Raw genomic sequence first — 23,756 nt, 5'->3', positions numbered from 1 at the left:
GTTACAGCATTTAGAGGGCTGTGCACGGAGTTAACATTGTTCTATAGCCATGGCGTCAAGGAGAAGGACTTGGCACGTTGTAGTCCATTGAGACTGGGAACACTAGACCATTGGTAGCCTTGCTGGGGACGTGGAAGAACGTGATTTACGTGTAAGGCCTTTATTAGACTGCAAATGGCCATATTACTGCCTTTAGAGGGCTGTGCACGTAGTTAACAGTGTTCTATAGCCATGGCGTCAAGGAGAAGGACTTGACACGTTGTAGTCCATTGAGACTGGGAACACTAGGCCATTGGTAGCCTTGCTGGGGACGTGGAAGGACGTGATTTACGTGCAACGCCTTTATTAGTCTGTAAAAGGACATACTGCAGCATTTAGAGGGCTGTGCACATAGTTCACAGTGCTCTCAAGCCATGACGCCAAGGAGAACGACTAGGCAAGTTGTAGTCTATTGAGACTTGAAGGACTAGATCAATGGTAGCCAGGCTGGGAGCGTGGAGGCACGTGGTTTACGTCTAAGGCCTTTATTAGGCTGCAAAGGCATTAATACGGCTTACAGGGGGCTGTGCACGTAGTTAATAGTGTTCTATAGCCATGGCGTCAAGGAAAAGGACTTTGTACGTCTCATTCCTTTAAGACTGGGAACACTAGACCATTGGTAGCCTTGCTGGGGACGTGGAAGAACGTGATTTACGTGGAAGGCCTTTATTAGGCTGCAAATAGCCATACTATAGCATTTAGAGGACTGTGCGCGTACTTGCGGTTTTCAAACCTCACGGCGTCAAAGAAAACGACGTGGGACGTCATAGTCCATTGAGACTGGAAGGACTACACCAATGGTAACTTGCGCAGGCAGATGGAGCGACAGTAATTACGTATAACATCGTTAATAGGCTGCAAATGGCCATTATACAGCGTCCAAAGGGCCGTGCACGTGGTTAACAGTGTTCTAACGCCATAGCGCGAAGGAAAACGACTTGGAACGTCGTATTCCATTGAGAATTGAAGGTCTAGATCAATGGTGGCCTGGCTGGGAGCGTGGAAGCACGTGGTTTACGTCTAACGCCTTTATTAGGCTGTAAAAGACGATAATGCCGCATTTAGAGGGCCGTGGACGTAGTTAACAGTGTTCTAAAGCCATGGCGTCAAGGAAAAGGACTTGAGACGTCATATTCCATTAAGACTGGGAACACTAGACCATTGCTAACCTTGCTTGGGGCGTGGAAGAACGTGATTTGCGTGTAAGACCTTTATTAGTCTGTAAAAGGCCATGTTACAGCATTTAGAGGACTGTGCGGGTAGTTGCCGGTCTTCTAACGCCAAGGTGCCAAAGAAAACGACTTGGCACGTTGTAGTCTATTGGGACTGGAAGGACTAGACCAATGGTATCCCGCGGAGGGTGGTGGAATCACGGTATTTTCGTGTAAAGGCTTTATTAGGCTGCAAATGGCCATATTACTGGCTTTAGAGGGCTGTGCACGTTGTTGACAGTGTTCTATAGCCATGGCGCCAAGGAAAAGGACTTGGGACGTCATAGTCCATTGAGACTGGAAGGACTACTCCTATGGTAACCTGTGCAGGCAGTTCAAACGACAGCATTTACGTTTAAAGCCTTTATTAGTCTGCAAAAGGCCATGTTACAGCATTTAGAGAGCTGTGCACGGAGTTAACATTGTTCTAAAGCCATGGCGTCAAGGAGAAGGACTTGGCACGTTGTAGTCCATTGAGACTGGGAACACTAGGCCATTGGTTGCCTTGCTGGGGACGTGGAAGCACGTGATTTACGTGCAACGCCTTTATTAGTCTGTAAAAGGACCTATTGCAGCATTTAGAGGGCTGTGCACATAGTTCACAGTGCTCTACAGCAATGACGCCAAGGAGAACGACTAGGCAAGTTGTAGTCCATTGAGACTTGAAGGACTAGATCAATGGTAGCCTGGCTAGGAGCGTGGAGGCACGTGGTTTACGTCTAAGGCCTTTATTAGGCTGCAAAGGCAATAATACGGCTTACAGGGGGCTGTGCACGTAGTTAACAGTGTTCTATAGCCATGGCGTAAAGGAAAAGGACTTTGTACGTCACATTCCATTAAGACTGGGAACACTAGACCATTGGTAGCCTTGCTGGGGACGTGGAAGAACGTGATTTACGTGTAAGGCCTTTATTTGGCTGCAAATAGCCATACTATAGCATTTAGAGGACTGTGCGCGTACTTGCGGTTTTCAAACCTCACGGCGTCAAAGAAAACGACGTGGGACATCATAGTCCATTGAGACTGGAAGGACTACACTAATGGTAACTTGCGCAGGCAGATGGAGCGACAGTATTTACGTATAAGGCCGTTAATAGGCTGCAAATGGCCATTATACAGCGTTCAAAGGGCCGTGCACGTGGTTAACAGTGTTCTAACGCCATAGCGCGAAGGAAAACGACTTGGAACGTAGTATTCCATTGAGACTTGAAGGACTAGATCAATGGTGGCCTGGCTGGGAGCGTGGAAGCACGTGGTTTACGTCTAACGCCTTTATTAGGCTGTAAAAGACGATAATGCCGCAATTAGAGGGCTGTGGACGTAGTTAACAGTGTTCTAAAGCCATGGCGTCAAGGAAAAGGACTTGAGACGTCATATTCCATTAAGACTGCGAACACTAGACCATTGGTAACCTTGCTTGGGGCGTGGAAAAACGTGATTTGCGTGTAAGACCTTTATTAGTCTGTAAAAGGCCATGTTACAGCATTTACAGGACTGTGCGCGTAGTTGCCGGTCTTCTAACGCCAAGGTGCCAAAGAAAACGACTTGGCACGTTGTAGTCTATTGGGACTGGAAGGACTAGACCAATGGTATCCCGCAGAGGGTGGTGGAATCACGGTATTTTCGTGTAAAGGCTTTATTAGGCTGCAAATGGCCATATTACTGGCTTTGAGGGCTGTGCACGTTGTTGACAGTGTTCTATAGCCATGGCGCCAAGGAAAAGGACTTGGGACGTCATAGTGCATTGAGACTGGAAGGACTACTCCTATGGTAACCTGCGCAGGCAGTTCGAACGACAGTATTTACGTTTAAAGCCTTTATTAGTCTGCAAAAGGCCATGTTACAGCATTTAGAGAGCTGTGCACGGAGTTAACATTGTTCTAAAGCCATGGCGCCAAGGAAAAGGACTTGGGGCGTCATAGTCCATTGAGACTGGAAGCACTACTCCTATGGTAACCTGCGCAGGCAGGTGGAAAGACGGTATTTACGTATAACGCTTTTATTACGCTGCAAATGGCCATATTACTGCCTTTAAAGGGCTGTGCACGTAGTTAACAGTGTTCTATAGCCATGGCACCAAGGAAAAGGACTTGGGACGTCATAGTCCATTGAGACTGGAAGGACTAGACTAATGGCATCCCGCGAAGGGTGGTAGAACCACGTTATTTACGTGTAAACCCTTTAGTAGTCTGCAAAAGGCCATGTTACAGCATTTAGAGGGCTGTGCACATAGTTCACAGAGCTCTAAAGCCATGACGCCAAGGAGAACGACTTGGCACGTTGTAGTCCATTGGGTCTGGGAACACTAGGCCATTGGTAGCCTTGCTGGGGACGTGGAAGAACGTGATTTACGTGCAACGCCTTTATTAGTCTGTAAAAGGACATATTGCAGCATTTAGAGGGCTGTGCACATAGTTCACAGTGCTCTAACACCATGACGCCAAGGAGAACGACTAGGCAAGTTGTAGTCCATTGAGACTTGAAGGAGTAGCTCAATGGTAGCCTGGCTGGGAGCATGGAAGCGCGTGGTTTACGTCTAAGGCCTTTATTAGGCTGCAAAAGACGATAATGCCGCATTTAGAGTGCTGTGGACGTAGTTAACAGTGTTCTAAAGCCATGGCGTCAAGGAAAAGGACTTGAGACGTCATATTTCATTAAGACTGGGAACACTAGACCATTGGTAACCTTGCTTGGGGCGTGGAAGAACGTGATTTGCGTGTAAGACCTTTATTAGTCTGTAAAAGGCCATGTTACAGCATTTAGAGGACTGTGCGCGTAGTTGCCGGTCTTCTAACGCCAAGGTGCCAAAGAAAACGACTTGGCACGTTGTAGTCCATTGAGACTGGGAACACTAGACCATTGCACATAATTAAAAGTGTTTTAACGCTAAAACGCCAAGGAAAAGGAATTGGGACGTCGTAGTTCAATGATAGTCGGAAAGGTACACCATTGGTAGCCTGGTTTGGAGAGTGGAAGCACGTGATTTACGCGTAAGGCCTTTTTTAGACTTACAAAAGCCATACTATAGCATTTAGAGGACTGTGCGCGTACTTGCGGTTTTCAAACGTCACGGCGTCAAAGAAAACGACGTGGGACGTCATAGTCCATTGAGACTGGAAGGACTACACCAATGGTAGCAGGCAGGTGGAGCGACAGTATTTACGTATAAGGCCGTTAATAAGCTGCAAATGGCCTTATTACAGCGTTCAAAGGGCCGTGCACGTGGTTAACAGTGTTCTAACGCCATAGCGCGAAGGAAAGCGACTTGGAACGTCGTATTCCAATGACACTTGAAGGACTAGATCAATGGTAGTATGGCTGGGAGCATGGAAGCACGTTATTTACGGGTAAGGTCTTTATTAGTCTGCAAAAGGACATAATACTGCCTTTAGAAGGTTTGCACGTAGTTAACAGTGTTCTATAGCCATGCCGTCAAGGAAAAGGACTTGGCACGTTGTAGTCCATTGAGACTGGGAACACTAGACCATTGGTAGCCTTGCTGGGCACGTGGAAGAACGTGATTTACGTGTAAGGCCTTTATTAGGCTGCAAATGGACATATTACTGCCTTTAGAGGGCTGTGCGCGTAGTTGCCGGTCTTCTAACGCCAAGGGGCCAAAGAAAACGACTTGGCACGTTGTAGTCCATTGGGACTGGAAGGACTAGACCAATGGTATCCCGCGGAGGGTAATGGAATCACGGCATTTACGTGTAAAGCCTTTATTAGTCTGCAAAAAGCCATGTTACAGCATTTAGAGGGCTGTGCACGGAGTTAACATTGTTCTAAAGTCATGGCGCCAAGGAAAAGGACTTTGAACGTCATATTCCATTAAGACTGGGAACACTAGACCATTGATAGCCTTGCTGGGGACGTGGAAGAACTTGATTTGCGTGTAAGACCTTTATTAGTCTGTGAAAGGCCATGTTACAGCATTTAGAGGACTGTGCGCGTAGTTGCCGGTCTTCTAACGCCAAGGGGCCAACGAAAACGACTTGGCACGTTGTAGTCCATTGGGACTGGAAGGACGAGACCAATGGTATCCCGCGGAGGGTGATGGAATCACGGCATTTAAGTGTAAAGGCGTTATTGGGCTGCAAAAGGCCATATTACTGACTTTAGAGGGCTGTGCACGTAGTTAACATTGTTCTAAAGCCATGGCGCCAAGGAAAAGGACTTGGGACGTCATAGTCCATTGAGACTGGAGGGACTACTTCTATGGTAACCTGCGCAGGCAGGTGGAACGACGGTATTTACGTATAACGCCTTTTTTAGGCTGCAAATGGCCATATTACAGCCTTTAGAGGGCCGTGCAAGGAGTTAACAGTGTGCTAAAGCCATGGCGCCAAGGAAAATGACTTGGCATGTCATAGTCTATTGAGCATGGAAGGACTTGACTAATGGTATCCCGCGAAGGGTGGTGGAACCACGTTATTTCCGTGTAAAGCCTTTATTTGGCTACAAAAGGCAATATTACAGCATTTAGAGGCCTGTGCACATAGTTAAAAGTGTTTTAACGCTAAAACGCAAAGCAAAAAGAATTGGGACGTCGTAGTTCAATGATAGTCGGAAAGGTACACCTTTGATAGCCTGGTTTGGAGAGTGGAAGCACGTGATTTACGCGTATGGCCTTTTTTAGACTTACAAAAGCCATACTATAGCATTTAGAGGACTATGCGCGTACTTGCGGGTTTTCAAACGTCACGGCGTCAAAGGAAACGACTTGGGACGTCATAGTCCATTGAGACTGGAAGGACTACACCAATGGTAACTTGCGCAGGCAGGTGGAGCGACAGTATTTACGTGCAAGGCCTTTAAGAGGCTGCAAATGGCCATATTACAGCATTCAAAGGCCGTGCACGTAGTTAACAGTGTTCTAACGCCATAGTGCGAAGGAAAGCGACTTGGAACGTCGAATTCCATTGAGACTGGAAGGACTAGATCAATGGTAGTATGGCTGGGAGCATGGAAGAACGTTATTTACGGGTAAGGTCTTTATTAGTCTGCAAAAGGACATAATACTGCCTTTAGAAGGCTTGCACGTAGTTAACAGTGTTCTATAGCCATGGCGTCAAGGAAAAGAACTTGGCTCGTTGTAGTCCATTGAGACTGGAAGGACTGGACTAATGGTATCCCGCGAAGGGTGGTAGAACCATGTAATTTACGTGTAAAGCCTTTATTTGGCTGCAAAAGGCAATATTACAGCATTTAGAGGTCTGTGCACGTAGTTAAAAGTGTTTTAACGCTAAAGCGCCGATGAAAAGGAATTGTGACGTCGTAGTTCAATGATAGTCGCAAAAGTTACACCCTTGGTAGCCTGGGTTGGAGAGTGGAAGCACGTGATTTACGCGTAAGGCCTTTTTTAGACTTACAAAGGCCATACTATAGCATTTAGAGGACTGTGCGCGTACTTGGGCGTTTTCAAACGTCACGGCGTCAAAGAAAACGACTTGGGACGTCATTTTCCATTGAGACTGGAAGGACTACACCAATGGTAACTTGCGCAGGCAGGTGGAGCCACAGTATTTACGTATAAGGCATTTAATAGGCTGCAAATGTACATATTACAGCGTTCAAAGAGCAGTGCACGCAGTTAACAGTGTTCTAACGCCATAGCGCGAAGGAAAACGACTTGGAACGTCGTATTCCATTGAGACTGGAAGGACTACATCAATGGTAGCATGGCTGGGAGCATGGAAGCACGTTATTTACGGGTAAGGTCTTTATTAGTCTGCAAAAGGACATAATACTGCCTTTAGAAGGCTGTGCACGTAGTTAACAGTGTTCTATAGCCATGGCGCGAAGGAAAACGACTTGGAACGTCGTATTCCATTGAGACTGGAAGGACTACATCAATGGTAGCATGGCTGGGAGCATGGAAGCACGTTATTTACGGGTAAGGCCTTTATTAGCCTGAAAAAGACATAATACTGCCTTTAGAAGGCTGTGCACGTAGTTAACAGTGTTCTATAGCCATGGCGTCAAGGAAAAGGACTTAGGACGTCATAGACCATTAAGACTGGGAACACTAGACCATTGGTAGCCTTGCTGGGGACGTGGAAGAACGTGATTTACGTGTAAGGCCTTTATTAGGCTGCAAATGGACATATTACTGCCTTTAGAGGGCTAGGCGCGTAGTTGCCGGTCTTCTAACGCCAAAAGGCCAAAGAAAACGACTTGGCACGTTGTAGTCCATTGGGACTGGAAGGACTAGACCAATGGTATCCCGCGGAGGGTAATGGAATCACCGCATTTGCGTGTAAAGCCTTTATTAGTCTGCAAAAAGCCATGTTACAGCATTTAGAGGGCTGTGCACGGAGTTAACATTGTTCTAAAGTCATGGCGCCAAGGAAAAGGACTTTGGACGTCATATTCCATTAAGACTGGGAATACTAGACCATTGGTAGCCTTGCTGGGGACGTGGAAATACTTGATTGGCGTGTAAGACCTTTATTAGTCTGTGAAAGTCCATGTTACAGCATTTAGAGGACTGTGCGCGTAGTTGCCGGTCTTCTAACGCCAAGGGGCCAACGAAAACGACTTGGCACGTTGTAGTCCATTGGGACTGGAAGGACTATATCAATGGTATCCCGCGGAGGGTGATGGAATCACGGCATTTAAGTGTAAAGGCGTTATTGGGCTGCAAAAGGCCATATTACTGACTTTAGAGGGCTGTGCATGTAGTTAACATTGTTCTAAAGCCATGGCGCCAAGGAAAAGAACTTCAGACGTCATATTCCATTGAGACTAGAAGGACTACTCCCATGGTAACCTGCGCAGACAGGTGGAACGATGGTATTCGGGTATAACACCTTTATTTAACTGGAAATGGCCATATTACAGCTTTTAGAGGGCTGTGCACGTAGTTAAAAGTGTTCTAAAGCCATGGCGCCAAGGAAAGTGACTTGGGACGTCATATTCCATTGAGACTGAAAACACTAGACCAATTGTAGCCTGGTTGGGAGCGTGGAAGCACGTGATTTGCGTATAACGCCATTATTAGACCGCAAATGTCCATACTACAGCCTTTAGAGGGCCGTGCAAGGAGTAAACAGTGTGCTAAAGCCGTGGCGCCAAGGAAAATGACTTGGCATGTCATAGTCTATTGAGAATGGAAGGACTAGACTAATGGTATCCCGCGCAGGGTGGTGGAACCACGTTATTTCCGTGTAAAGCCTTTATTTGGCTACATAAGGCAATATTACAGCATTTAGAGGCCTGTGCACATTGTTAAAAGTGTTTTAACGCTAAAACGCAAAGCAAAAGGAATTGGGACGTCGTAGTTCAATGATAGTCGGAAAGGTACACCATTGGTAGCCTGGTTTGGAGAGTGGAAGCACGTGATTTACGCGTACGGCCATTTTAGACTTACAAAAGCCATACTATAGCATTTAGAGGACTGTGTGCTTACTTGCGGGTTTTCAAACGTCACGGCGTCAAAGGAAACGACTTGGGACGTCATTGTCCATTGAGACTGGAAGGACTACACCAATGGTAACTTGCGCAGGCAGGGGGAGCGACAGTATTTACGTGTAAGGCCTTTAAGAGGCTGCAAATGGCCACATTACAGCGTTCAAAGGCCGTGCACGTAGTTAACAATGTTCTAACGCCATAGCGCGAAGGAAAGCGACATGGAACGTCGAATTCCATTGAGACAGGAAGGACTAGATCAATGGTAGTATGGCTGGGAGCATGGAAGCACGTTATTTACGGGTAAGGTCTTTATTAGTCTGCAAAAGGACATAATACTGCCTTTAGAAGGCTTGCACGTAGTTAACAGTGTTCTATAGCCATGGCGTCAAGGAAAAGGACTTGGCACGTTGTAGTCCATTGAGACTGGGAACACTAGACCATTGGTAGCCTTGCTGGGGACGTGGAAGAACGTGATTTACGTGCAAGGCCTTTATTAGGCTGCAAATGGACATATTACATGCGTTCAAAGAGCCGTGCACGTAGTTAACAGTGCTCTAACGTCATAGGGCGAAGGAAAACGACTTGGAACGTCGTATTCCATTGAGACTGGAAGGACTACATCAATGGTAGCATAGCTGGGAGCATGGAAGCCTGTTATTTACGGGCAAGGCCTTTATTAGCCTGAAAAAGACATAATACTGCCTTTAGAAGGCTGTGCACGTAGTTAACAGTGTTCTATTGCCATGGCGCGAAGGAAAACGACTTGGAACGTCGTATTCCATTGAGACGGGAAGGACTACATCAATGGTAGCATGGCTGGGAGCATGGACGCACGTTATTTACGGGTAAGGCCTTTATTAGCCTGAAAAAGACATAATACTGCCTTTAGAAGGCTGTGCACGTAGTTAACAGTGTTCTATAGCCATGGCGCCAAGGAAAAGGACTTAGGACGTCATAGACCATTAAGACTGGGAACACTAGACCATTGGTAGCCTTGCTGGGGACGTGGAAGAACGTGATTTACGTGTAAGGCCTTTATTAGGCTGCAAATGGACATATTACTGCCTTTAGAGGGCTGTGCGCGTAGTTGCCGGTCTTCTAACGCCAAGGGGCCAAAGAAAACGCCTTGGCACGTTGTAGTCCATTGGGACTAGAAGGACTAGATCAATGGTAGCCTGGCTGGGAGCGTGGAAGAACGTGATTTGCGTGCAAGGCCTTTATTAGTCTGTAAAAGGACATAATGCAGCATATAGAGGGCTGTGCACATAGTTCACAGAGCTCTAAAGCAATGACGCCAAGGAGAACGACTTGGCAAGTCGTAGTCCATTGGAACTGGAAGGAATATATCAATGGTAGCCTGGCTGGGAGCGTGGAAGCACGTGGTTTACGTCTAAGGTCTTTATTAGGCTGCAAAGGCTATAATACGGCTTACATGGGGCTGTCCACGTAGTTAACAGTGTTTTATAGCCATGGCGTCAGGGAAAGGACTTGGGACGTCATATTCCATTATGACTGGGAACACTAGACCATTGGTAGCCTTGCTGGGGACGTGGAAGAACGTGATTTACGTGTAAGGCATTTATTAGGCTGCAAAAGGCCCTATTACTGACTTTAGAGAGCTGTGCACGTAGTTAACAGTGTTCTTTAGCCATGGCACCAAGGAAAAGGACTAGGGACGTCATAGTCCATTGAGACTGGAAGGACTACTTCTATGGTAACCTGCGCAGGCAGTTGGAACGACAGTATTTACGTTTAAAGTCTTTATTAGTCTGCAAAAGGCCGTGTTACAGCATTTAGAGGGCTGTGCACGGAGTTTACATTGTTCTAAAGCCATGGCGCCAAGGAAAAGGACTTGGGACGTCATAGTCCATTAAGACTGAAAGGACTACTCCTATGTTAACCTTTGCAGGCAGGTGGAACGACGGTATTTACGTATAACGCCTTTATTAGGCTGCAAATCGCAATATTACAGCCTTTAGAGGGCCGTGCACGGAGTTAACAGTGTGCTAAAGCCATGGCGCCAAGGAAAAGGAATTGTGACGTCGTAGTTTAATGATAGTCGCAAAAGGTACACCATTGGTAGCCTGTTTTGGAGAGTGGAAGCACGTGATTTACGCGTAAGGCCTTTTTTAGACTTACAAAGGCCATACTATAGCATTTAGAGGACTGTGCGCGTACTTGGGCGTTTTCAAACGTCACGGCGTCAAAGAAAACGACTTGGGACGTCATTGTCCATTGAGACTGGAAGGACTACACCAATGGTAACTTGCGCAGGCAGGTGGAGCCACAGTATTTACGTATAAGGCATTTATTAGGCTGCAAATGGCCATATTACAGCGTTCAAAGAGCCGTGCACGTAGTTAACAGTGTTCTAACGCCATAGCGCGAAGGAAAGCGACTTGGAACGTCGAATTCCATTGAGACTGGAAGGACTAGATCAATGGTAGTATGGCTGGGAGCATGGAAGCACGTTATTTACGGGTAAGGTCTTTATTAGTCTGCAAAAGGACATAATACTGCCTTTAGAAGGCTTGCACGTAGTTAACAGTGTTCTATAGCCATGGCGTCAAGGAAAAGGACTTGAGACGTCATATTCCATTAAGACTGGGAACACTAGACCATTGGTAACCTTGCTTGGGGCGTGGAAGAACGTGATTTGCGCGTAAGACCTTTATTAGTCTGTAAAAGGCCATGTTACAGCGTTTAGAGGACTGTGCGCGTAGTTGCCGGTATTCTAACGCCAAGGTGCTAAAGAAAACGACTTGGCACGTTGTAGTCCATAGAGACTGGGAACACTAGACCATTGGTAGCCTTGCTGGGGACGTGGAAGAACGTGATTTACGTGTAAGGCCTTTATTAGGCTGCAAATGGACATATTGCTGCCTTTAGAAGGCTTGCACGTAGTTAACAGTGTTCTATAGCCATGGCGTCAAGGAAAAGAACTTGGCACGTTGTAGTCCATTGAGACTGGAAGGACTAGACTAATGGTATCCCGCGAAGGGTGGTAGAACCACGTAATTTACGTGTAAAGCCTTTAATTGGCTGCAGAAGGCAATATTACAGCATTTAGAGGTTTGTGCACGTAGTTAAAAGTGTTTTAACGCTAAAGCGCCAAGGAAAAGGAATTGTGACGTCGTAGTTCAATGATAGTCGCAAAAGATACACCATTGGTAGCCTGGTTTGGAGAGTGGAAGCACGTGATTTACGCGTAAGGCCTTTTTTAGACTTACAAAGGCCATACTATAGCATTTAGAGGACTGTGCGCGTACTTGGGCGTTTTCAAACGTCACGGCGTCAAAGAAAACGACTTGGGACGTCATTGTCCATTGAGACTGAAAGGACTACACCAATGGTAACTTGCGCAGGCAGGTGGAGCCACAGTATTTACGTATAAGGCATTTAATAGGCTGCAAGTGGCCATATTACAACGTTCAAAGAGCCGTGCACGCAGTTAACAGTGTTGTAACGCCATAGCGCGAAGGAAAACGACTTGGAACGTCGTATTCCATTGAGACTGGAAGGACTACATCAATGGTAGCATGGCTGGGAGCATGGAAGCACGTTATTTACGGGTAAGGCCTTTAGTAGCCTGAAAAAGACATAATACTGCCTTTAGAAGGCTGTGCACGTAGTTAACAGTGTTCTATAGCAATGGCGTCAAGGAAAAGGACTTAGGACGTCATAGACCATTAAGACTGGAAACACTAGACCATTGGTAGCCTTGCTGGGGACGTGGAAGAACGTGATTTACGTGTAAGGCATTTATTAGGCTGCAAAAGGCCCTATTACTGACTTTAGAGAGCTGTGCACGTAGTTAACATTGTTCTAAAGCCATGGCGCCAAGGAAAAGGACTTGGGACGTCATAGTCCATTGAAACTGGAAGGACTACTTCTATGGTAACCTGCGGAAGCAGGTGGAACGACGGTATTTACGTATAACGCCTTTATTAGGCTGCAAATGGCCATATTACAGCCTTTAGAGGGCCGTGCAAGGAGTTAACAGTGTGCTAAATCCATGGCGCCAAGGAAAATGACTTGGCATGTCATAGTCTATTGAGAATGGAAGGACTAGACTAATGGTATCCCGCGAAGGGTGGTGGAACCACGTTATTTCCGTGTAAAGCCTTTATTTGGCTACAAAAGGCAATATTACAGCATTTAGAGGCCTGTGCACATAGTTAAAAGTGTTTTAACGCTAAAACACAAAGCAAAAGGAATTGGGACCTTGTAGTTCAATGCTAGTCGGAAAGGTACACCATTTGTAGCCTGGTTTGGAGAGTGGAAGCACGTGATTTACGCGTATGGCCTTTTTTAGACTTACAAAAGCCATACTATAGCATTTCGAGGACTGTGCGCGTACTTGCGGGTTTTCAAACGTCACGGCGTCAAAGGAAACGACTTGGGACGTCATAGTCCATTGAGACTGGAAGGACTACACCAATGGTAACTTGCGCAAGCAGGGGGAGCGACAGTATTTACGTGTAAGGCCTTTAAGAGGCTGCAAATGGCCATATTACAGCGTTCAAAGGCCGTGCACGTAGTTAACAGTGTTCTATAGCCATGGCGTCAAGGAAAAGGACTTAGGACGTCATAGACCATTAAGACTGGAAACACTAGACCATTGGTAGCCTTGCTGGGGACGTGGAAGAACGTGATTTACGTGTAAGGCCTTTATTAGGCTGCAAATGGACATATTACTGCCTTTAGAGGGCTGTGCGCGTAGTTGCCGGTCTTCTAACGCCAAGGGGCCAAAGAAAACGACTTGGCACGTTGTAGTCCATTGGGACTGGAAGTACTAGACCAATGGTATCCCGCGGAGGGTAATGGAATCACGGCATTTACGTGTAAAGCCTTTATTCGTCTGCAAAAGGCCATGTTACAGCATTTAGAGGGCTGTGCACGGAGTTAACATTGTTCTAAAGTCATGGCGGCAAGGAAAAGGACTTGGGACGTCATAGTCCATTGAGACTGGAAGGACTACTCCTATGGTAACCTGCGCAGGCAGTTCAAACGACAGCATTTACGTTTAAAGCCTTTATTAGTCTGCAAAAGGCCATGTTACAGCATTTAGAGAGCTGTGCACGGAGTTAACATTGTTCTAAAGCCATGGCGTCAAGGAGAAGGACTTGGCACGTTGTAGTCCATTGAGACTGGGAACACTAGGCCATTGGTAGCCTTGCTGGGGACGTGGAAGCACGTGATTTACGTGCAACGCCTTTATTAGTCTGTAAAAGGACATATTGCAGCATTTAGAGGGCTGTGCACATAGTTCACAGTGCTCTACAGCCATGACGCCAAGGAGAACGACTAGGCAAGTTGTAGTCCATTGAGACTTGAAGGACTAGATCAATGGTAGCCTGGCTAGGAGCGTGGAGGCACGTGGTTTACGTCTAAGGCCTTTATTAGGCTGCAAAGGCAATAATACGGCTTACAGGGGGCTGTGCACGTAGTTAACAGTGTTCTATAGCCATGGCGTAAAGGAAAAGGACTTTGTACGTCACATTCCATTAAGACTGGGAACACTAGACCATTGGTAGCCTTGCTGGGGACGTGGAAGAACGTGATTTACGTGTAAGGCCTTTATTTGGCTGCAAATAGCCATACTATAGCATTTAGAGGACTGTGCGCGTACTTGCGGTTTTCAAACCTCACGGCGTCAAAGAAAACGACGTGGGACGTCATAGTCCATTGAGACTGGAAGGACTACACTAATGGTAACTTGCGCAGGCAGATGGAGCGACAGTATTTACGTATAAGGCCGTTAATAGGCTGCAAATGGCCATTATACAGCGTTCAAAGGGCCGTGCACGTGGTTAACAGTGTTCTAACGCCATAGCGCGAAGGAAAACGACTTGGAACGTAGTATTCCATTGAGACTTGAAGGACTAGATCAATGGTGGCCTGGCTGGGAGCGTGGAAGCACGTGGTTTACGTCTAACGCCTTTATTAGGCTGTAAAAGACGATAATGCCGCAATTAGAGGGCTGTGGACGTAGTTAACAGTGTTCTAAAGCCATGGCGTCAAGGAAAAGGACTTGAGACGTCATATTCCATTAAGACTGCGAACACTAGACCATTGGTAACCTTGCTTGGGGCGTGGAAAAACGTGATTTGCGTGTAAGACCTTTATTAGTCTGTAAAAGGCCATGTTACAGCATTTACAGGACTGTGCGCGTAGTTGCCGGTCTTCTAACGCCAAGGTGCCAAAGAAAAGACTTGGCACGTTGTAGTCTATTGGGACTGGAAGGACTAGACCAATGGTATCCCGCAGAGGGTGGTGGAATCACGGTATTTTCGTGTAAAGGCTTTATTAGGCTGCAAATGGCCATATTACTGGCTTTGAGGGCTGTGCACGTTGTTGACAGTGTTCTATAGCCATGGCGCCAAGGAAAAGGACTTGGGACGTCATAGTCCATTGAGACTGGAAGGACTACTCCTATGGTAACCTGCGCAGGCAGTTCGAACGACAGTATTTACGTTTAAAGCCTTTATTAGTCTGCAAAAGGCCATGTTACAGCATTTAGAGAGCTGTGCACGGAGTTAACATTGTTCTAAAGCCATGGCGCCAAGGAAAAGGACTTGGGGCGTCATAGTCCATTGAGACTGGAAGCACTATTCCTATGGTAACCTGCGCAGGCAGGTGGAAAGACGGTATTTACGTATAACGCTTTTATTAGGCTGCAAATGGCCATATTACTGCCTTTAAAGGGCTGTGCACGTAGTTAACAGTGTTCTATAGCCATGGCACCAAGGAAAAGGACTTGGGACGTCATAGTCCATTGAGACTGGAAGGACTAGACTAATGGCATCCCGCGAAGGGTGGTAGAACCACGTTATTTACGTGTAAACCCTTTAGTAGTCTGCAAAAGGCCATGTTACAGCATTTAGAGGGCTGTGCACATAGTTCACAGAGCTCTAAAGCCATGACGCCAAGGAGAACGACTTGGCACGTTGTAGTCCATTGGGTCTGGGAACACTAGGCCATTGGTAGCCTTGCTGGGGACGTGGAAGAACGTGATTTACGTGCAACGCCTTTATTAGTCTGTAAAAGGACATATTGCAGCATTTAGAGGGCTGTGCACATAGTTCACAGTGCTCTAACACCATGACGCCAAGGAGAACGACTAGGCAAGTTGTAGTCCATTGAGACTTGAAGGAGTAGATCAATGGTAGCCTGGCTGGGAGCATGGAAGCGCGTGGTTTACGTCTAAGGCCTTTATTAGGCTGCAAAAGACGATAATGCCGCATTTAGAGTGCTGTGGACGTAGTTAACAGTGTTCTAAAGCCATGGCGTCAAGGAAAAGGACTTGAGACGTCATATTTCATTAAGACTGGGAACACTACACCATTGGTAACCTTGCTTGGGGCGTGGAAGAACGTGATTTGCGTGTAAGACCTTTATTAGTCTGTAAAAGGCCATGTTACAGCATTTAGAGGACTGTGCGCGTAGTTGCCGGTCTTCTAACGCCAAGGTGCCAAAGAAAACGACTTGGCACGTTGTAGTCCATTGAGACTGGGAACACTATACCATTGCACATAATTAAAAGTGTTTTAACGCTAAAACGCCAAGGAAAAGGAATTGGGACGTCGTAGTTCAATGATAGTCGGAAAGGTACACCATTGGTAGCCTGGTTTGGAGAGTGGAAGCACGTGATTTACGCGTAAGGCCTTTTTTAGACTTACAAAAGCCATACTATAGCATTTAGAGGACTGTGCGCGTACTTGCGGTTTTCAAACGTCACGGCGTCAAAGAAAACGACGTGGGACGTCATAGTCCATTGAGACTGGAAGGACTACACCAATGGTAGCAGGCAGGTGGAGCGACAGTATTTACGTATAAGGCCGTTAATAAGCTGCAAATGGCCTTATTACAGCGTTCAAAGGGCCGTGCACGTGGTTAACAGTGTTCTAACGCCATAGCGCGAAGGAAAGCGACTTGGAACGTCGTATTCCAATGACACTTGAAGGACTAGATCAATGGTAGCATGGCTGGGAGCATGGAAGCACGTTATTTACGTGTAAGGTCTTTATTAGTCTGCAAAAGGACATAACACTGCCTTTAGAAGGCTGAGCACGTAGTTAACAGTGTTTTATAGCCATGGCGTCAAGGAAAAGAACTTGGCACGTTGTAGTCCATTGAGACTGGGAACACTAGGCCATTGGTAGCCTTGCTGGGGACGTGGAAGAACGTGATTTACGTGCAACGCCTTTATTAGTCTGTAAAAGGACATATTGCAGCATTTAGAGGGCTGTGCACATAGTTCACAGTGCTCTAACGCCATGACGCCAAGGAGAACGACTAGGCAAGTTGTAGTCCATTGAGACTTGAAGGAGTAGATCAATGGTAGCCTGGCTGGGAGCATGGAAGCACGTGGTTTACGTCTAAGGCCTTTATTAGGCTGCAAAAGGACATAATACTGCCTTTAGAAGGTTTGCACGTAGTTAACAGTGTTCTAAAGCCATGGCGCCAAGGAAAATGATTTGGCATGTCATAGTCTATTGAGAATGGAAGGACTAGACTGATGGTATCCCGCGAAGGGTGGTGGAACCACGTTATTTCCGTGTAAAGCCTGTATTTGGCTACAAAAGGCAATATTACAGCATTTAGAGGCCTGTGCACATAGTTAAAAGTGTTTTAACGCTAAAACGCAAAGCAAAAGGAATTGGGACGTCGTAGTTCAATGATAGTCGGAAAAGTACACCATTGGTAGCCTGGTTTGGAGAGTGGAAGCACGTGATTTACGCGTATGGCCTTTTTTAGACTTACAAAAGCCATACTATAGCATTTAGAGGACTGTGCGCGTACTTGCGGGTTTTCAAACGTCACGGCGTCAAAGGAAACGACTTGGGACGTCATAGTCCATTGACACTGGAAGGACTACACCAATGGTAACTTGCGCAGGCAGGTGGAGCGACAGTATTTACGTGTAAAGCCTTTAAGAGGCTGCAAATGGCCATATTACAGCGTTCAAAGGCCGTGCACGTAGTTAACAGTGTTCTAACGCCATAGCGCGAAAGAAAGCGACTTGGAACGTCGAATTCCATTGAGACTGGAAGGACTAGATCAATGGTAGTATGGCTGGGAGCATGGAAGCACGTTATTTACGGGTAAGGTCTTTATTAGTCTGCAAAAGGACATAATACTGCCTTTAGAAGGTTTGCACGTAGTTAACAGTGTTCTATAGCCATGGCGTCAAGGAAAAGGACTTGGCACGTTGTAGTCCATTGAGACTGGGAACACTAGACCATTGGTAGCCTTGCTGGGCACGTGGAAGAACGTGATTTACGTGTAAGGCCTTTATTAGGCTGCAAATGGACATATTACTGCCTTTAGAGGGCTGTGCGCGTAGTTGCCGGTCTTCTAACGCCAAGGGGCCAAAGAAAACGACTTGGCACGTTGTAGTCCATTGGGACTGGAAGGACTAGACCAATGGTATCCCGCAGAGGGTAATGGAATCACGGCATTTACGTGTAAAGCCTTTATTAGTCTGCAAAAAGCCATGTTACAGCATTTAGAGGGATGTGCACGGAGTTAACATTGTTCTAAAGTCATGGCGCCAAGGAAAAGGACTTTGAACGTCATATTCCATTAAGACTGGGAACACTAGACCATTGATAGCCTTGCTGGGGACGTGGAAGAACTTGATTTGCGTGTAAGACCTTTATTAGTCTGTGAAAGGCCATGTTACAGCATTTAGAGGACTGTGCGCGTAGTTGCCGGTCTTCTAACGCCAAGGGGCCAACGAAAACTACTTGGCACGTTGTAGTCCATTGGGACTGGAAGGACGAGACCAATGGTATCCCGCGGAGGGTGATGGAATCACGGCATTTAAGTGTAAAGGCGTTATTGGGCTGCAAAAGGCCATATTACTGACTTTAAAGGGCTGTGCACGTAGTTAACATTGTTCTAAAGCCATGGCGCCAAGGAAAAGGACTTGGGACGTCATATTCCATTGAGACTGGAGGGACTACTTCTATGGTAACCTGCGCAGGCAGGTGGAACGACGGTATTTACGTATAACGCCTTTTTTAGGCTGCAAATGGCCATATTACAGCCTTTAGAGGGCCGTGCAAGGAGTTAACAGTGTGCTAAAGCCATGGCGCCAAGGAAAATGACTTGGCATGTCATAGTCTATTGAGCATGGAAGGACTTGACTAATGGTATCCCGCGAAGGGTGGTGGAACCACGTTATTTCCGTGTAAAGCCTTTATTTGGCTACAAAAGGCAATATTACAGCATTTAGAGGCCTGTGCACATAGTTAAAAGTGTTTTAACGCTAAAACGCAAAGCAAAAAGAATTGGGACGTCGTAGTTCAATGATAGTCGGAAAGGTACACCTTTGATAGCCTGGTTTGGAGAGGGGAAGCACGTGATTTACGCGTATGTCCTTTTTTAGACTTACAAAAGCCATACTATAGCATTTAGAGGACTATGCGCGTACTTGCGGGTTTTCAAACGTCACGGCGTCAAAGGAAACGACTTGGGACGTCATAGTCCATTGAGACTGGAAGGACTACACCAATGGTAACTTGCACAGGCAGGTGGAGCGACAGTATTTACGTGCAAGGCCTTTAAGAGGCTGCAAATGGCCATATTACAGCATTCAAAGGCCGTGCACGTAGTTAACAGTGTTCTAACGCCATAGTGCGAAGGAAAGCGACTTGGAACGTCGAATTCCATTGAGACTGGAAGGACTAGATCAATGGTAGTATGGCTGGGAGCATGGAAGCACGTTATTTACGGGTAAGGTCTTTATTAGTCTGCAAAAGGACATAATACTGCCTTTAGAAGGCTTGCACGTAGTTAACAGTGTTCTATAGCCATGGCGTCAAGGAAAAGAACTTGGCTCGTTGTAGTCCATTGAGACTGGAAGGACTGGACTAATGGTATCCCGTGAAGGGTGGTAGAACCATGTAATTTACGTGTAAAGCCTTTATTTGGCTGCAAAAGGCAATATTACAGCATTTAGAGGTCTGTGCACGTAGTTAAAAGTGTTTTAACGCTAAAGCGCCGATGAAAAGGAATTGTGACGTCGTAGTTCAATGATAGTCGCAAAAGTTACACCCTTGGTAGCCTGGGTTGGAGAGTGGAAGCACGTGATTTACGCGTAAGGCCTTTTTTAGACTTACAAAGGCCATACTATAGCATTTAGAGGACTGTGCGCGTACTTGGGCGTTTTCAAACGTCACGGCGTCAAAGAAAACGACTTGGGACGTCATTTTCCATTGAGACTGGAAGGACTACACCAATGGTAACTTGCGCAGGCAGGTGGAGCCACAGTATTTACGTATAAGGCATTTAATAGGCTGCAAATGTACATATTACAGCGTTCAAAGAGCAGTGCACGCAGTTAACAGTGTTCTAACGCCATAGCGCGAAGGAAAACGACTTGGAACGTCGTATTCCATTGAGACTGGAAGGACTACATCAATGGTAGCATGGCTGGGAGCATGGAAGCACGTTATTTACGGGTAAGGTCTTTATTAGTCTGCAAAAGGACATAATACTGCCTTTAGAAGGCTGTGCACGTAGTTAACAGTGTTCTATAGCCATGGCGCGAAGGAAAACGACTTGGAACGTCGTATTCCATTGAGACTGGAAGGACTACATCAATGGTAGCATGGCTGGGAGCATGGAAGCACGTTATTTACGGGTAAGGCCTTTATTAGCCTGAAAAAGACATAATACTGCCTTTAGAAGGCTGTGCACGTAGTTAACAGTGTTCTATAGCCATGGCGTCAAGGAAAAGGACTTAGGACGTCATAGACCATTAAGACTGGGAACACTAGACCATTGGTAGCCTTGCTGGGGACGTGGAAGAACGTGATTTACGTGTAAGGCCTTTATTAGGCTGCAAATGGACATATTACTGCCTTTAGAGGGCTAGGCGCGTAGTTGCCGGTCTTCTAACGCCAAAAGGCCAAAGAAAACGACTTGGCACGTTGTAGTCCATTGGGACTGGAAGGACTAGACCAATGGTATCCCGCGGAGGGTAATGGAATCACCGCATTTGCGTGTAAAGCCTTTATTAGTCTGCAAAAAGCCATGTTACAGCATTTAGAGGGCTGTGCACGGAGTTAACATTGTTCTAAAGTCATGGCGCCAAGGAAAAGGACTTTGGACGTCATATTCCATTAAGACTGGAAATACTAGACCATTGGTAGCCTTGCTGGGGACGTGGAAATACTTGATTGGCGTGTAAGACCTTTATTAGTCTGTGAAAGTCCATGTTACAGCATTTAGAGGACTGTGCGCGTAGTTGCCGGTCTTCTAACGCCAAGGGGCCAACGAAAACGACTTGGCACGTTGTAGTCCATTGGGACTGGAAGGACTATATCAATGGTATCCCGCGGAGGGTGATGGAATCACGGCATTTAAGTGTAAAGGCGTTATTGGGCTGCAAAAGGCCATATTACTGACTTTAGAGGGCTGTGCATGTAGTTAACATTGTTCTAAAGCCATGGCGCCAAGGAAAAGAACTTCAGACGTCATATTCCATTGAGACTAGAAGGACTACTCCCATGGTAACCTGCGCAGGCAGGTGGAACGATGGTATTCAGGTATAACACCTTTATTTAACTGGAAATGGCCATATTACAGCTTTTAGAGGGCTGTGCACGTAGTTAAAAGTGTTCTAAAGCCATGGCGCCAAGGAAAGTGACTTGGGACGTCATATTCCATTGAGACTGAAAACACTAGACCAATTGTAGCCTGGTTGGGAGCGTGGAAGCACGTGATTTGCGTATAACGCCATTATTAGACCGCAAATGGCCATACTACAGCCTTTAGAGGGCCGTGCAAGGAGTAAACAGTGTGCTAAAGCCATGGCGCCAAGGAAAATGACTTGGCATGTCATAGTCTATTGAGAATGGAAGGACTAGACTAATGGTATCCCGCGCAGGGTGGTGGAACCACGTTATTTCCGTGTAAAGCCTTTATTTGGCTACATAAGGCAATATTACAGCATTTAGAGGCCTGTGCACATTGTTAAAAGTGTTTTAACGCTAAAACGCAAAGCAAAAGGAATTGGGACGTCGTAGTTCAATGATAGTCGGAAAGGTACACCATTGGTATCCTGGTTTGGAGAGTGGAAGCACGTGATTTACGCGTACGGCCATTTTAGACTTACAAAAGCCATACTATAGCATTTAGAGGACTGTGTGCTTACTTGCGGGTTTTCAAACGTCACGGCGTCAAAGGAAACGACTTGGGACGTCATTCTCCATTGAGACTGGAAGGACTACACCAATGGTAACTTGCGCAGGCAGGGGGAGCGACAGTATTTACGTGTAAGGCCTTTAAGAGGCTGCAAATGGCCACATTACAGCGTTCAAAGGCCGTGCACGTAGTTAACAATGTTCTAACGCCATAGCGCGAAGGAAAGCGACATGGAACGTCGAATTCCATTGAGACTGGAAGGACTAGATCAATGGTAGTATGGCTGGGAGCATGGAAGCACGTTATTTACGGGTAAGGTCTTTATTAGTCTGCAAAAGGACATAATACTGCCTTTAGAAGGCTTGCACGTAGTTAACAGTGTTCTATAGCCATGGCGTCAAGGAAAAGGACTTGGCACGTTGTAGTCCATTGAGACTGGGAACACTAGACCCTTGGTAGCCTTGCTGGGGACGTGGAAGAACGTGATTTACGTGCAAGGCCTTTATTAGGCTGCAAATGGACATATTACATGCGTTCAAAGAGCCGTGCACGTAGTTAACAGTGCTCTAACGTCATAGGGCGAAGGAAAACGACTTGGAACGTCGTATTCCATTGAGACTGGAAGGACTACATCAATGGTAGCATAGCTGGGAGCATGGAAGCCTGTTATTTACGGGCAAGGCCTTTATTAGCCTGAAAAAGACATAATACTGCCTTTAGAAGGCTGTGCACGTAGTTAACAGTGTTCTATTGCCATGGCGCGAAGGAAAACGACTTGGAACGTCGTATTCCATTGAGACGGGAAGGACTACATCAATGGTAGCATGGCTGGGAGCATGGAAGCACGTTATTTACGGGTAAGGCCTTTATTAGCCTGAAAAAGACATAATACTGCCTTTAGAAGGCTGTGCACGTAGTTAACAGTGTTCTATACCCATGGCGCCAAGGAAAAGGACTTAGGACGTCATAGACCATTAAGACTGGGAACACTAGACCATTGGTAGCCTTGCTGGGGACGTGGAAGAACGTGATTTACGTGTAAGGCCTTTATTAGGCTGCAAATGGACATATTACTGCCTTTAGAGGGCTGTGCGCGTAGTTGCCGGTCTTCTAACGCCAAGGGGCCAAAGAAAACGCCTTGGCACGTTGTAGTCCATTGGGACTAGAAGGACTAGATCAATGGTAGCCTGGCTGGAAGCGTGGAAGAACGTGATTTGCGTGCAAGGCCTTTATTAGTCTGTAAAAGGACATAATGCAGCATATAGAGGGCTGTGCACATAGTTCACAGAGCTCTAAAGCAATGACGCCAAGGAGAACGACTTGGCAAGTCGTAGTCCATTGGAACTGGAAGGAATATATCAATGGTAGCCTGGCTGGGAGCGTGGAAGCACGTGGTTTACGTCTAAGGTCTTTATTAGGCTGCAAAGGCTATAATACGGCTTACATGGGGCTGTCCACGTAGTTAACAGTGTTTTATAGCCATGGCGTCAGGGAAAGGACTTGGGACGTCATATTCCATTAAGACTGGGAACACTAGACCATTGGTAGCCTTGCTGGGGACGTGGAAGAACGTGATTTACGTGTAAGGCATTTATTAGGCTGCAAAAGGCCCTATTACTGACTTTAGAGAGCTGTGCACGTAGTTAACAGTGTTCTTTAGCCATGGCACCAAGGAAAAGGACTAGGGACGTCATAGTCCATTGAGACTGGAAGGACTACTTCTATGGTAACCTGCGCAGGCAGTTGGAACGACAGTATTTACGTTTAAAGTCTTTATTAGTCTGCAAAAGGCCGTGTTACAGCATTTAGAGGGCTGTGCACGGAGTTTATATTGTTCTAAAGCCATGGCGCCAAGGAAAAGGACTTGGGACGTCATAGTCCATTAAGACTGAAAGGACTACTCCTATGTTAACCTTTGCAGGCAGGTGGAACGACGGT

This window comes from Hydractinia symbiolongicarpus, chromosome 11 (assembly GCF_029227915.1).
Source record: "Hydractinia symbiolongicarpus strain clone_291-10 chromosome 11, HSymV2.1, whole genome shotgun sequence".
Lineage (NCBI taxonomy): Eukaryota > Metazoa > Cnidaria > Hydrozoa > Anthoathecata > Hydractiniidae > Hydractinia > Hydractinia symbiolongicarpus.
This window is presented reverse-complemented; position numbering follows the sequence as displayed.